Source organism: Mus musculus, chromosome 7, assembly GCF_000001635.26.
Source record: "Mus musculus strain C57BL/6J chromosome 7, GRCm38.p6 C57BL/6J".
NCBI lineage: Eukaryota > Metazoa > Chordata > Mammalia > Rodentia > Muridae > Mus > Mus musculus.
This window is the reverse complement of record NC_000073.6, coordinates 88,332,013-88,348,061: the sequence shown is the minus strand read 5'-3', so window position 1 is coordinate 88,348,061 and position 16,049 is coordinate 88,332,013. Positions and strand designations below refer to the sequence as shown.

General features: G+C 38.9%; 1 non-coding gene across 1 annotated transcript; it reads right to left on the bottom strand.

Moving 5' to 3' along the window:
• Window positions 1-3,960: 3,960 nt before the first annotated feature.
• Window positions 3,961-4,093, bottom strand: Gm25345. Its single transcript, XR_003947174.1, has one exon. It is a non-coding gene; the product is annotated as a small nucleolar RNA SNORA17 (small nucleolar RNA).
• Between the last annotated feature and the right edge of the window lie 11,956 nt (window positions 4,094-16,049).

The window sequence follows — 16,049 nt, the reverse complement described above, 5'->3', positions numbered from 1 at the left end:
GATCTTTAGGAGTAAAGAATTGATGCTATTGCCTCTGAGGAACAGTATGGCAAAGTACAAAGAACAGAATTTAGAGACACAAACAAAACCAGGCTTAAAATTCAAAGAGAAGCTGTTTTCCTGTGAATAAGAGACAGATGTCCACCTGAGAGATCTACGCAGCAGACAGAGCATGGGTTGGTAACTAAGATTAGTATTTGCAGTGCATTAGCCCTCTTGGAACTAAACACTGGGGAAAGGAGTTTGACTCTTGGAAGTGAAAACAGTCTGGCATATGCAAAAAATCATAGCACATTTATGAATAATTTACAGTCCAGCAGAGCCGGTTTGCATTGAATTGAATTAGTTAACATTTACAGAAAGAATGGGAGACTAACAGGGGTTGAGAATGTCAGAGGCATTTCTCATGATTACATTTTCCAGTGGGTATTCAAATCTAGCCAACAATTTACAAGTATTGTTCAAGGAGGAACGTCAATGTGGAATGATTGGAGAAGAATTTTGTGTGAAGGAGTTTTAGCACAGTCAGATTAGGGATCAGGCAGCTACCAGTGCCCTTAGACTCCAGATGCTTATTCTCTTGTTTGGAGTGCATGGTATTCACACATCTTATTGTTATTTGGAATCATGTTAGGTTACCCTCTAGCAACATATGCAGGTGTCACATGAAAACTGAGTATTTCGGTCTTTGTGGTCATTATTTCTTATGACAAATTCATAAACTGATATTTCCGTTTTCTATCTCAGTTCTGTGTACTTAACCTATATTACACTGCCTAAAAGTTGGTGCTGCTCTTGTTTTGCCTGGAGAGATTAGCAAAGCACCCAGTTATGGGGAATCAAATCACCAAAGCTGTGAAAGCCCATTAGTTAAGGAGGACCAAGGAGATTAATTATCATCTTGCTTTTTTTGTGATAATTTGACGTTGTTTTGTTGCTACAATGGATCATTTTTAATTTTACATCCTCAAAACCCAATAAGTATTTGTTGCATCCCTGTCCAGCCTTAAAGAGACACATTCAGTTGAGGTCTTCCTGAAGAAATATTTGAGGTATGATATGTGTGCAAATCACATGTTTGGGAGTTTTTCACAGAAAACACAGATGAGAAAATGGTGTCAGGAAACAAGAAATAGAAGAAAATCAGCAACATATAAAATATCAAGCAAATTAGTTAAGATTAAGGGCAAGTAGATCTCAATATGAATGGGAAACTCAAAGACAATGTAGTCAATGCCACCAAGTTATTCATCTCTCTGTCACCACAGAAAGGAAGGTATATGTTAATCATCTAATTGCTACATCTCTTTAGTTGAAAGCTACTTCTTGATACATTGACTCATGGCATTGCTGGCATTCTGGTGTCTGGTATCCTAGAATATACTTGTAGATGAGAAATATGTACTGAGAAATGGAGTGTCACAGAGTAGCATGATGAATGAGCCAACCGATGTTGTCTGGTGATAAATAAAACATTCCACACTCTCAAAATATTGATAAGAACTGGACATAATTCTAATAAGTTTCATTCCATCAGAGTGGTAAAAGTGATGAAACACTCATCTTTGTGATTCAAATTTGGCTCCCGCACATTAGAAGGGAATGAGGGCAAGTCTGAGTGGCAATCACTGATCCCCAATCCCTTATGTTCTTATGTGCCTGGAAAAAAATGCAGTAACTCATTTTATCAGACCAGTGATAATTCAGAACATACTACATCCTTGCCTTTGCAAGCACACTCTGTTCTAACAGAAATCAAATGTAGGAGTCTGCCAACAACCCCAGTTTAACTGGAGCAAGGGTGCTGGATGAATCATAAGTCCAAATTTCTCAATAATTCAAGTGCCAGCAGCATCACATTTGTTACAAATTCTCAGTTTTGTTTGAGATTTCTAAAGACACCTCGCCCACCCATATTGGTGAGAAATCCAACATCAAGCTACTTGGAAGACATTTGGTATAGTTTCCTTTCTGATTTCCTGCATGATGCAAGAATTCTGGCAGGACAGGGGAATGGTGGGAAAAGTTATGAAGTGGTACTTTCCAGGCATCAAAACTCAAGCAAGGAAAGGAACACTGTGCATCTTTGCTGGTTATCCATGTTCTCCTTGAGCATATGATGCACCGAAAGTTTGTGGTGCTAGAAACTAGGGTTGAGACTTCTTGTTTAGTGCTTAGGCAAGGACTTCTAGCCAACAGAGGTGGATCAGCCTCAGTCCCTTACACCATTTCTCAAAGCCACAATTACCAGTCAATCCTATGTTCCTCTTACTCTTTACCACAGAATTCATCAGGTACGAGTTCACTTTAACCCAAAACTAAAAACAAAACTGACTTTTGCTTTCTTGTTCTAGAAGGAGAAAGCTCAATCACACCATTGGAGTTAGAGTCAGCCTTGGTTATTTTTTTTTTCTCTTTTTAACTTTTCATTTGGTTCTTTGTTAATCTTCTATCATGCATCCCGATTGTACTCATCCCCCTCTCCCCTTGTACATACCCTTCCACCCTTGCAACCTCTCCCCCAAACAGAAAAAAATTATCTTGTTGTGGAAGCTGTAGTGCATCACAGTGTGTCCACAGTATATCCTTTTGTTCACACTTTGCTTGCAAAAGTTCATTGCAATGACTCATTAGTCTGGTAGATGACCTCTGACTTCAGCTATTCCATCAATACTGAAACTTCACTTGGACTCCTCTCGGATATCCTGTTGTTGTTCTGTGTTATGGTGATCCTATAGATTTGGATTTGTAGGATGAGGCCCTTCATGCATTCCAGCATTTATCAATGAAATAGATGTTAGAGTGGGGCAAGTCAAACTCCTGAATGTGGACCTTAGAGGTATCTAAGCTTGTGAGCCCGCTGGTGCTACCACTTTTGTGCCTTCAGGACCTGCTAACCTACAATCCTGGCAACCAGAACTATCTCTACCCTGCTGCTTAGGAAAGGTGCAGGGCCTGCTCTCCTCAGTGTTGCAGTTGGTGATGGACATGGTCAATTCTCCCACTCTCATGAACCTGCTTTTCTAGCTGCTTTTCTAGCTTTTCTAGCCTGCTGTAAGTGGTGATGGATGAAGGAGGGGAGAAGGGCATCTCGCCCTCATCTGAGCCACTACCCAGCAGACAAAAGGCAGGTCAGGCTCTCCCACACTCCTGCCTTCAGGCCTGGCTCACCTGCAACCCCCATATCCAGACAGATCTATCTCTACTGTGCTGTCCAGTCATGGTGCAGGGCCTGTTTTCCTAAGTGTTACAGCAGGTAAGGGGCAAGGACAGCTTGCCAGAGGACCAGTTCTCCCACCCACCTGCATTATGTGGTAAGAGAACATCTCTCCTCATCCATGCTGCAGCACAGCCGACAATTTGTGGTAGGACAGGCCAGGACCTGACCACAGTCCCAGTTGGCATCACTGGCTACTAACATCAGGCTGTTCCTCACTACCCTTGAGAGATCTACAGTTCTGCCTCTCTTCATTGTGCCTACATCATTCTCTCTCTCTCTCTCTCTCTCTCTCTCTCTCTCTCTCTCTCTCTCTCTCATTTCCACCACTTACTTGCTCATCTTAGTAGCACCCAGAATCTCTGGGTGTCTGGGGTCATTTTAGAAATGGTCTTGAGTGAGAATGCTGTGCCATGCTTTTACCATAGGACACAGGGCAGGAGTCATCTCTGGCATGGTCTCCCAGCCCCCACCAGACCTGTACAGCACTAAATTGGTTGTTCTCTCAGGCTAGCTTCCTCTTGAGGTCACATGGTGCCAGTCTGGTGATAGTCTAGAGCTTATTCCTTTCCCTGACTGCCACATTGGCCCCTGGCAAGGATCGAGGGTTATCTTTCTCAGTCCTTGACTCTCAGACCTACCATCCCAGGTGGGGTTCTTCTTGTCAGCAACTTGCTCCCATCCTGGGAGCCCCTTCAGGCCTACCTGGTGCTGTTCTGGTGGTCATCTCAGCATTTGCTCTCTCTCAAGGTCTGTTAATCATTCAGATGTTCTCAGGTTAGAGCATTGAGTGTAGACACAGCCTCTCTCCTCTCTGCCACCTACTGACACACATGTGACATAGCAGCCATGCCAGTAAGGCCTCTAGGAGGCAGGACCTTGGCTATTTTCAACCACCTATTGCTGACCTATTAACTTACAATAAGAAGTGAAGAAAAGTGACTTGATGTAAAAGATGCTAAAAAGGTGACAATTCCAAACCACTCACCACTATTGAAAAGACTATAAGGAGATGCAGCAATGGTGGCACATGCCCTTAGTTCCAGTTGCTTGGGAGGCTGGTATGAGAAAAACAAATGAACCCAGGAGTATCTGACCAGCCTAGGCATCAAAGTGAGACTCCTATTAAAAATAATAATGACAACAACAACAATAACAACAACAACAACAATAATAATATAACCAATGAGAGAACTATTTCTAAACTACAAAAAAAAAGTTCCATCCAAAAGATTTCAAGCTCTAATGACTCACTTGTATGAGGAGGTTTTTGAAGTATCTTTGCCCTCATTTCATAGGTATCTGATGTTACTTAGACTTCAAGACTCATATTTCTGCTCCTTGATCCTCATCAGCTAACTGCACCTTAGTCAGATTACAGTTCATGTGACGCTCAGACACACAAATAATTCACAAAGATTTTCCACTTAGATGTATCACTTTGAAGTGCGAATCACATTCCCTTAAGAGCTCTGTTGAGTCTCCTTTGAGGCAGCCACAGTGAAGTGAGTGATCTTCCCTTGATGGGATGTAGATTGTTTCGAGAACTCCATTGAAAGCCTTTTCGGTTGTGTCAACCATTTAAATGTGAGCATATAGAAAAGAAGTATTAGCATTTGTTCTTTACAGTAACTTTTCTATCTCAGAGAAGTGTTGTCAAAAGGATTTTCTAAAAATACACAGCATATTCTAAAATTCTAATCTGTTGAATGTGATAGGCATAGAGAATCTGCATTTTAAACAGTGATCTGTTTTTCACATTCCTTATGAATAACACATTACGGGATCCGCACTCTTATATGTGCCCTGTGGTTTTCCAGAGGCTACTGGAAGCTATCAGCCACCCCTGGAGATGTAGTGGAAAGACAGATATGAAAATTCATCTGCTTTTTATTAAGATTTTTATGAAAGAATTTTTAAAGAAAGTTCTCAGAGAATTTCACACATATACTTAATATAATCTATCCACACTTCATTTCTCTTCTTCAATTCTTCTTGAATTCCCCACAACACATTACTTTGCTAGCTATTCACGTTTGCTTGTCTTCTTTTTTAAGCCCATTGAGTCCAATTACTACTGACCTTATGTTTATAAATGGGTCATCCAATGGAGAATCAGCAGTCTACCAGTGTAACAATCTCTAAAGAATGTCTCTCTCTTCCCACAGTAGCTAGTAACTGCCAATAGTTTTTCAGTTATCGGTGGGTCCCTGGCATCCCATCCTCTTTCTGTGCTGGAACATTGATTGGCTTGATGTGCTGTTAACCATAGCTGCTGACTTCAAGAATACAGTAGCTGTGTCAGTTCATGAAGATACCATTTTACAGCATCCCTGCCCCATCCATTTAGGGGCAAAAGCAGATTGTCAACATCCTGTAAAACACTTTTTGGTGCTGTTATCAGTCTTCTTAAGCCATCTTATTTTGTGGAACTATCAAATCATTTTGTCAATGCTTTAATAAAAGTATTAGCTTCATCTAATGAGTAGTAAGTGGAGTCTCAGAAATAAACATTTTAAGCCAGGGTATTAAATCACATGCAATAGCTTGGATATTCAAATTAAATTATATCCACTTGATTGCAAGCACAAATTTTGTCAATTATATTACCATTTAAGGTACATTCAGGTGTAAATGATACTTCAATTCTAGCAGAAGGTTGTGATTCTCTACAAATGCATCTTAGGTAAAGAAAATAATCTATTAGTCGAAATTGATGTGTCCATCAGGTTAGGTTATGCTGTGATAACAAACAATCCTGAAATAACTGGAACATCAAACACCTAAGGTTATTTTTTCTGTTTTCTCCGGGTCGATCTTGAACTGTTCCGAGGGTTCTGTGCTGTGTTTGGGACTCAGTTTAGCAATATGCTACATCAGTCTTCTACAGAATTGCTGCTCATTGCTGCAGGGAAGGAAAATGCCACTCAAAGGCAGGAGCTTTTCTACTTCCTTGAAAATAGACAAGTTGAGTGTGGTAGCCATACTCAGAATTAGAATAAAGATGTCCTGCTATGTGCTCCCCTGAAACTATAAGTGACGAAAGTAAGCTGGAGCGACTAGACTTGAAGATACAGGACTTGGGTTCTAATGCCTTTTTACAAGATATTGAGAAACATTGTCTAAAGCATAAAGAAGTCTTATACTAAAGACAGCTAAGTAGGAAAGGATCACTTTGCAGACTTTTCTGCCTAACATCCCAAAGATGGCTCAGATTCACATATCTTAATATATTGTTTTCATTTCGTCTCACACATGAACCCTAATGAAACCACCCTGTGGAAAGCATTCTAGATTACATTACAGGAACCAGGAATAACCTTGGGTCACATTCAGTGCTTGAAGAGCAATTCCCAGAGAGGGACCAACCTGGGAGCTGTAACTAGTCAGCAAGCTCCTGCAGCTGAAGAAACTAAGAAATGAGCCTCCATCATGATTAGAGGGGTCCGAGCAATTCCCTGGGGGCAGTCACTTTAACAGCGCAGAATGGAGCAAGCTGTAAAACCTAAAGATTCAGGACTCTGATTTCTCCTTGCTTTTCATCAAATCCTATTTCAGTTTGAAAAGTAAGCTAACAAAAATCTTTAATGTTGAATGTTCTAACAAGTAAACAGTGGCATTTATAGAAACATGAATCATTTATACAAACGGTAAGTAATTTTCTCTGGCTTCTGTCTTCTTCATCTGGAAGTAATTGACTTCCTATGAATCACTAATGTATCGAAATGTTAGGCTTGGTTGCAAAACACAGTCATGACAGTCACCTCGGAAATAATTTTTAAAAGGCTATATCCACCTGAGTTGAATACTTTACAAATTTGTGTATCTTAGATTGTATACTGTATCTCCCTGAGCATTTTTAGTGCTATTTCAGTCACTGTGGATAAAAGGGTATGTTCTGTGGAGCAGGAACATGTCTGAGTGACTTCTGGCACTATGGGTGTGGAGAGAGAGAATTTAGTTCATTTTTTAAAAGTGTGTGTGTGTGTGTGTGTGTGTGTGTGTGTGTGTGTGTGTAACAGAGAAAGAGGGAAAGAGAAAGAGAGTTTAATGACGCGTAGAACTGTACTATTTTCAACACAAAACTAAGTACATTTACATAAATTGTATGCTTTCTGTGGATATGTCGAGCCAGAAATTTATTCTGTTGTGCCTTTGAGGAAATTTCAATAAAATCATTTAGATGCTTCCCCTAAATGACTGCAGCATTCCCATAATGCATTGGTTATGATTCCTTTCAATTTTCCTAACTTTTGCACTTTAGAAACATGTCCTTTGTAATTATTTCCCCAGAAAATTGAACGAGCGAAACTGGTTTGTGTTTCAGTAGACCACGAAGGGTAGCTTCTGTTTGAGGTTATCCTTCAATACAGCTTTACAGTTAGTCAACGCATCCCCAGTGAAAGCTCCTGGATCCTCTGTATCAATATGTCTTTTGAAGCAAGGCCTTGATGGAAAATGAGAATGGACTGTCACTTTTCAAATACTAAAATCTTTTCTCATGCCTTATCTCACGTAGTTCAATTTTGAGAACTATATATTATTCTGATTTTATGAATTAAAAAAAAAAAACAAAGAAAGAGAAATTAGAAAAGTGTTAAAGAAAAAAAAAGAATAAAATTTTGGGACCTGGAGAGTTAACTCAGTTGTTAAGAGGATTGAATGCTCTTCCAGAGAACCCAGGTTCTATTACTAGAACCCATCTGCTGACTTACAGCCGTTTGTAATTCTAGTCCCAGGGTTTCTAATGTCCTCTTCTGTCCTCTGCAGGCACCAGGCAATCACACAGTACACCGGCAAACACACTTGTATACATTAAAAAATAAAGGAAACATTTTAAATATTTTTAAAGATGCCACTGGATGAAACATTACCTTCTGTTGACAGACCGAGTGATCCTATAGTATATTAAGGTGTTTGGAATTCAGAATCAGTCACATGTTCACACTCATTCAGTTAAAGACATTTGAAGCCAGGCATGGTAGCACACACCTTTAATCCCAACACTCAGGAGGCAGAGGCAGGTGGATTTCTGAGTTCGAGGCCAGCCTGGTCTACAGAGTGAGTTCCAGGTCAGCATAGGCTATACAGAGAAACCCTGTCTTGAAAAAACAAAAACAAAACAAAACAAAACCCCAAAAAACAAAAAACAAACACACACAAAAAACAAACAAACAAACAAACAAAAACAACAACAAAAAAGACATTTGAAAAGGACTTATTATTTTAATCAATTTCTGAGATTTATTTATTTTATTATTTTATGTATATGGTGTTTTGCCTGTGTGTGTGCACTACATACTTTCAGTGGGTCTCTTGTATATCTGTAGCTACAATTAAAGATAGTACTTTACTGCCGTGTAATTTCTAGGAATCAAAGATCCATTGGAAGAGTACCAAGTGCTGTTAACCACTAAGCCATCTCTCCCATCATAAGACAATATTTCTGAGCCTTGCATGTTTTATCTAGAAAATGTCAAGTATTACTTATCATCTATCTATCAACCATATGTCTGCCTATCTATGTATCAATCATGTATAAAATACATTTCTATGATTTTTTCAGACCTAACATTACATAATGAACTTGTTCTATAATAAGTTATGTAACATTTGAATGAAATGGTTGTGCCCATCCCTTCATCTGCTTATTTCAAATCCTAGTGACACCAAGGCAATCACTCAGGAACTCTAGGCGAGAAAAGTGAAATGCTTGAATGTGGTTGGTATATATCTTTGTAATTCAGCCTGTTCCTCTCATGTCTTTTTTTTTCTCAAGCATAATTTGACAATAAAAATATCAAATACTCTCCTTTAGTCCTCCCAAGGAAGCCCTAAGAATATTCCAAATATTGTATGTTTTCATCTCCCTCCATTACCTGGACCATTTTGTGTGGATTATATTCCTCACCATTTGAAATCATTTTAATTAAAGCTGGTAATTCTGGGGTGCCTCCCACATGCTCCCTGATAGCTGTGATATAAATGGACATAATAAACAGACCATCTAATATTGATAGAGTCTACAGCTGCATCTGCTAATTAGGTCCACTAAAGGCTTGGAGGGCAAGTGTTCCCATGTGACATTTGTTTAATTAAAGCCTTTGTCTGCCCTATTGAAAAGGATGAAAAATATTTTACTTTAAGTGTGCTGAAAACAAACAAAAGCTTTAGAATGCTGAACATTCCACAATAATCTGCTCTGGGCTCCCAGAAGGAAAGGTTTAGTAAAACATAAAATATTGTTTTTGATAATACCAGTTATGTAATTGTTGCTGCCCTCTTTAAGCAAACTTGATAATTAAATATATTTTCAAATCCAATATGTGCATGTGCGTTTGTCTGGCTAATAAGCTTTAAGGGAGGAATGGGTTCAGAGGGGTATACACATGGATTGGAGCAGTGAGCAAAGGGCAACTCAGCAATGGGGTAGGGTGCTGGCAGATAATGTCAGGGAGAAACACTGTGAGTGGTCAGAAGTAAACTCTGGGGCAGAACACATGTTCATTATCTTGACAGTGAAGTCTTCACAAACTTAGCTTAGTCAAACCTTGTGGAATTTCCTGCCTCATAAATATGTGATTAGTTAAACAACAATTATTCAACAATTTTTAAGTAAGAAAAATCAAAGTACCATTGGAATAGAGATCTTAGAACTCAAAATGAACATAATTGATGCAAATAAATTCTCAGTTTCCAATGTGAAAAAATTAAGCTTGAACCTCATGATACGAAAAATATGGGGTAATATATAGTTACGAACAGACTAACAGTGTAGGATGAGAAAACATTGTACAAGTTTACTCTTTTTAATGACTTGGACCTTGTGATATTGTGTCATTGTGACATTGTGTGTGTGTGTGTGTTATGTATGTTCATGTATTATAGCACACACATATATGTACATATCTGTAAATATATGTTCATACAGAAAATATATTAGACAATGAAAAGGAGAATTTGAATTTGGTAGGCAGTGTTACCATAACTCATAATTGTCATGTTAATTATCCTCATCAATACCAAAACAAACTGGATACCCCAAGCATGTTCTAGCATTATTATGATTCTAAGACCTTATCAATTCGGTGTATCTATGTCAGCATTAATGTCGTGGGAACATGGTGCCTATCTACCATGCATTGGCTTTCTACCAATAAATTCAGAAAGATGGAAAAGAATTCATCCTATATCTGCTAAACAATTTCAGCAAAGTGATTGGGTATAAAATTAACTCAATGGAATCAGTAGCCCTCCTTTATACAATTGATAGACGGGCTGAGAAAGAAATGGGATAAAAACACCCTTCACAATAGCCACAAATAATATAAAATATCTTGGTATAACTCTAACCAAGCAAATGAAAAAGATCTGTATGACAACAACTTTGAGTCCCTGAAGAGAGAAATGGACGATGATATCAGGAGAAGGAAAGAACTTCCATAATCATGGAATGGTAGGATTAACATACCGAAAATGGCCATCTTACCAAAAGTAATCTAGAGATTCAATGCAATTTTCATTAAAATTCCAACACAGTTGTTCACAGATTTTGCAAGAGCAATCCTCACCTTAACAAGAGAAAAAAAAAAATCCAGGTTAGCCAAAACAATCCTGAAGAATAAAAGAACTTCTAGAGGAATCACCATCTCAGGCTGCACTCATGATCAATAGAGCAATAGTAATAAGAAAACAACAACAACCAAAACGGTATTGATACAAAAACAGACAGGTTGCTCAATAAAATAGAATTAAAGATCCAGAAATAAACCTACATACCTATGGACACTTGATTTTCGAAAAAGAAGCCAAAACCAATTGGTGCTGATCTAACTGGATATCTACAGGTAGAAGAATGCAAATAGACTCTGAATAAAGCTCAAGTCCAAGTGGATCAAGGCCCTCAACATAAAACTAGATACAATGAATCTAATAGAAGAGAAAGTGGGAAACGGCTGGAATGCTGGCACAGGAGAAATTTCCTGAACAGACCACCAATGGCTCAGGCTCTAAGATCAACAACTGATAAATTTTCGTAAAACTTAAAATTTTCTGTAAGGCAAGGGACACTGTCGATGCACAAAATGACAGCCTACAGAGTGTCTAAAATTCTTCACTAAACCTTCAATAACCCAACAGAGGGCTAATATCCAAAATAAAGAACTCAAGATGTTAGACCCTAACAAAACAAATAATCCATTTTTAAAAAAAAAAAAGGCGGGGGGGGGGATGGACTTACAGAGCTAAACAGAGATTTTCAACACAGGAACTCTTGAAAGGCTAAGGAGCACTTAAAGAAATGTTGAATATCCTTAGCCATAATTATGGCAAATCAAAATAATCCTGAAATTCCACCTTACACCAATCAGAATGGCTAAGATTAAAAATTCAAGTGAGAGCACATGCTGGTGACAATGTTGAGAAAGGGGGATGTTTCTCCATTGCTGGTGGGATTGCAAACTTGTATAACCACTCAGGAAATCATTGTGGTGGGTTCTCAGAAAATTTCAAATAGTTCTACCTGAAGACCCAGCTATACCACTCCTGGGCATATAGCTAAAAGATGCTCTGTCATATTACAAAGACACATGCTCCACTATGTTTATAGCACCTATATTCCTAATAGCCAGAAACTGGAATAAAACACAAATGTTCCTCAATCAAAGAATAATACAGAAAATCTGCTATATTTACAAAATGGAATACTATTCAACTATTAAAAACATCATAAATTTCACAGGCAAGTGGATGGAACTAGAAAATATCATTGAGTGAAGTAACCCAGACCCAAATGACATGCATAGCATGTACTTACTTATATGTGGATGTTAGCCAAAAAGTATAGAATACCCATAATCCACCCAACAGACCCAAAGAACTTAAAAGAGTAGAAAGTCCCAAGTGAGGATGCTTGAATCCGACTTAGAAGGGGGAACCAAATTGTCATGGGTGGCAAAGGAAGAACTAGACGTGGGTGAGAGAGGGAAGAGGGGAATAGGGGACAGGACCAAGAATGGAAAGAGACAGAGGAGAGGCCCAGAGGGCAAGGGGAATGAATGGAAATATGCAGCTGCTAGGGTTGGGGGATAGAGGGAATCTCTAGGAAATTCCAGAATCCTGCAATAAGAGAGGCTTCCAGCAGTCAATGTGGGTGATCTTAACTGAACTGCCCAGCAGTGGGGATATGGAACCTGAAGAGACTATAACCAGTAGCCAAATAGGACCCTTCATTATGGGATGGGGACACCAAACCACTTACAAAACATTTTTTATTAGATATTTTCTTTATTTACATTTCAAATGCTATCCCGAAAGTCCCCTATACCTCCCCCCACCCTGCTCCCCTATCCACCCAATCCCTGGCCCTGGTGTTGCCCTGTACTGGGGCATATAAAGTTTGCAAGACCAAGGGGCCTCTCTTCCCAATGATGCCCGACTAGGCCATCTTCTGCTACATATGCAGCTAGAGACACGAGCTCTGGGGGGGTACTGGTTAGTTCATATTGTAGTTCCACCTATAGGGTCGCAGACCCCTTCAGCTCCTTGGGTACTTTCTCTATCTCCTCCATTGGGGCCCTGTGTTCTATCCAATAGCTGACTGTGAGCATCCACCTCTGTATTTGCCAGACACTGGCATAGCCTCACCAGAGACAGCTATATCAGGGTCCTTTCAGCAAAATCTTGCTGGCATATGCAATAGTGTCTGGGTTTGGTGGCTGATTATGGGATGGATCCTAGGTTGGGGCAGTCTTTGGATGGTCCATCTTTTCGTCTTCGCTCCAAACTTTGTCTCTGTAACTCCTTCTATGGGTGTTTTGTTCCCTATTCTCAGGAGGAATGAAGTATCCACATGTTGGTCTTCCTTCTTCTTGATCTTTTTTGTGTTTTTGCAAATTGTATCTTGGGTATTATAAGTTTCTGGGCTAATATCTACTTATCAGTGAGTGCATATCAAGTGACTTGTTTTGTGATTGGGTTACCTCACTCAGGATGATATCCTCCAGATACATCCATTTGCCCAAGAATTTCATAAATTCATTGTTTATAATGGATTGCAAAGCTTCTGTAAGGCAAAAGACACTGTCAATAAGACAAAAAGGCCATCAACAGATTGGGAAAGGATTTTTACCAATCCTAAATCTGATAGGGGACTAATGTCCAATATATATACAAAGAGCTCAAGAAGCTGGACTCCAGAAATTCAATAACCCCATTAAAAATGGGGTTCGGAGCTAAACAAAAAATTCTCAACTGAGGAATTTCGAATGGCTGAGAAGCACCTGAAAAAATGTTCAATATCCTTAATCATCAGGGAAATGAAAATCAAAACAACCTTGAGATTTCACCTCACACCAATCAGAATGGCTAAGATCAAAAACTCAGGTGACAGCAGATGCTGATGAGGATGTAGAGAAAGAGGAACACTCCTCCATTGTTGGTGGGATTGCAAGTTTGTACAACCACTCTAGAAGTCAGTCTGGCGGTTCCTCAGAAAACTGGACATAGTACTACCGGAAGATCCAGCAATACCTCTCCTGGGCATATACTCAGAAGATGTCCCAACCGGTAAGAAGGACACATGCTCCACTATGTTCATGGCAGCCTTATTTATAATAACCAGAAGCTGGAAAGAACCCAGATGTCCCTCAACAGAGGAATGGATACCGAAAATGTGGTACATTTACACAATGGAGTACTACTCACCTATTTAAAACTTTTGACCCAAAATTTTTTCTGTCAAAAGGAATGCAGGGGCAAAGATGGAACAGATTCTGAAGGAATGGAACCCAACTTGAGACTCAACACCCTGACCAAAGCAACTTGGAGAGAAAAAGGTTTATTTTCGTTACACTTCCACATCAGAATTCATCATCTAAAGCTGTCAGGACAGGAATCTGGAGGCAGGAGCTGATGCAGAAGCCATAAAGTAGTACTGCTTACTGGCTTCTTCTTTGTCTGCTTTCTTCTAGAACCTAGAACTGTCAAACTAGAGATGCTCCACCCACAAGGGGCTGTATCTTCCCACATCACTAATTAAGAGCATGCCCTTTAGTCTTTCCTGCCTATAGCTGGATCTTATGGAGACAATTTCTAAATTGAGATTCTCTCTTGTCAGATGACTATAACTTCTGTCAAACTGGCCTAAAGCTAGCAGGACAGTGACCAAGTATCTATTGAATTAAGGTATGTACAGGATTCTTTGAGATTCTGAATAGAGTCACCTTAACAATCCTTTGAACATGGAATTCGAGTCTCTGCCATTTATCCTTCTCATAACTCTTCCAACATACCTATTATTTTTGCTCAGAAGCTTTCTACCACATACTCTCCAAAGGAGATGTAGACTTTAATCCTCTGGAATCTTCTAGAAAGTTATCAACAGTAAAAGGTAGGACTTTTAACTTGCAAAGAAAAGGTTTGTTTGGATAAAAAAAAAAAGGCTTTTATTACTAAGGATTCTGGAAAAATTAAAAAAAAAATCCAGCCATGTTGTCAACATATTGTAGCTAGGGTTTAGATCCTTTCCTTAATCTATGTTTCTGTCTGTCTATCTGCCTGCCTGCCTGCTCCCTGTCTGTCTGTTTGTATCTGTAGATCAGTGGTTTTCAACCTTTTGGTCATAACCTCATAAAGACCATTGAAAACACAGATATTTACATTGTCATTCATAAACAGTAGCAAAACTACAGTTATGGGTGGCAACAAAAATAATTTTAGTTCGGGATCATTACAAAATGAGGAATTGTCTTAGAGGGCCACAGAATTAGGAAGGTAGAGAACCATTGCTCTAGATTGATGTTCTATGTCTAAATCTGGTCCACATATAAGGACAACTTTATCTATTCAGTTGTATAGTAGCACATAATGAAGGATTGGGTGGTGATGGTTGTAGTATGATGTACTCTCTGTGATGGGAAACAAGGATAACAACACTGTAGCCTTTATGTATAAATTAGACAAATCATCTCTGAAGAAATACAACATAAATTCAGGCATATTAATTTAAAAGTTAGATAAAATCCCTACTGTAGAGGGCCCTGCCTTCTGTATCAATATTACATTTATTATGAATAAATACTGTGTGCTGGGAACTTTTTGAATGGCTTTGGATTAGTTATCTTTTTAAATACTCTCAACAGCTTCATGAGGTAACTGATATCATTAAATATAACATGTTTAGAGTGTATTAGAACCTGGAACTGCAGCTTATGGGTCTGACTCTGCTACACTGACTTTCCAAGTTGGATTTCAATTTAATGGTTGTAGAAATCTCTTAAAGGTTTAAATACAGGCGGCTTAGAAATAATTTTATACACTTTAGAGTTTTATAAAGGTCATTCAGATGATAAAATAGAAAATATTTCACGGTGCCAAGCTTAGTTCATAATATTGCTAAAGAAATTAATAAGAATAACCATGGCCAACCAATTTAAATGTATATAGCTTAAGGAAACCCAGCGATTATGGCAGCCCTGGAACCATTCGGTCATTTTGAAGAAGCTCACTGTTATCCTGCTGCTCCTGTTGTTTGGGCCTGAAACATTAGTCCTCTGTCTCTTGCATGTAAGATAAAAATCTAGCTTAATAGCAGGACTAAATTTGTGATATTTACTGACAGAATACCAAGCCTTACGATGAAACAGTCTTAAGCTCAAAAAGAGAACTTTCCTGTATTTGACATTCCAAGGATCAAACCATGAGAGATGCATGGGGCCAGAGTTTAGATGTCTCAATAGCACAAGCAGTTAAAAGAAGGAATTGTGAGCTGCAAATTATACATCCTTATGAGTGCAACTGGAAGGGAGCTCAATTAACTCAAAATATGCCATCA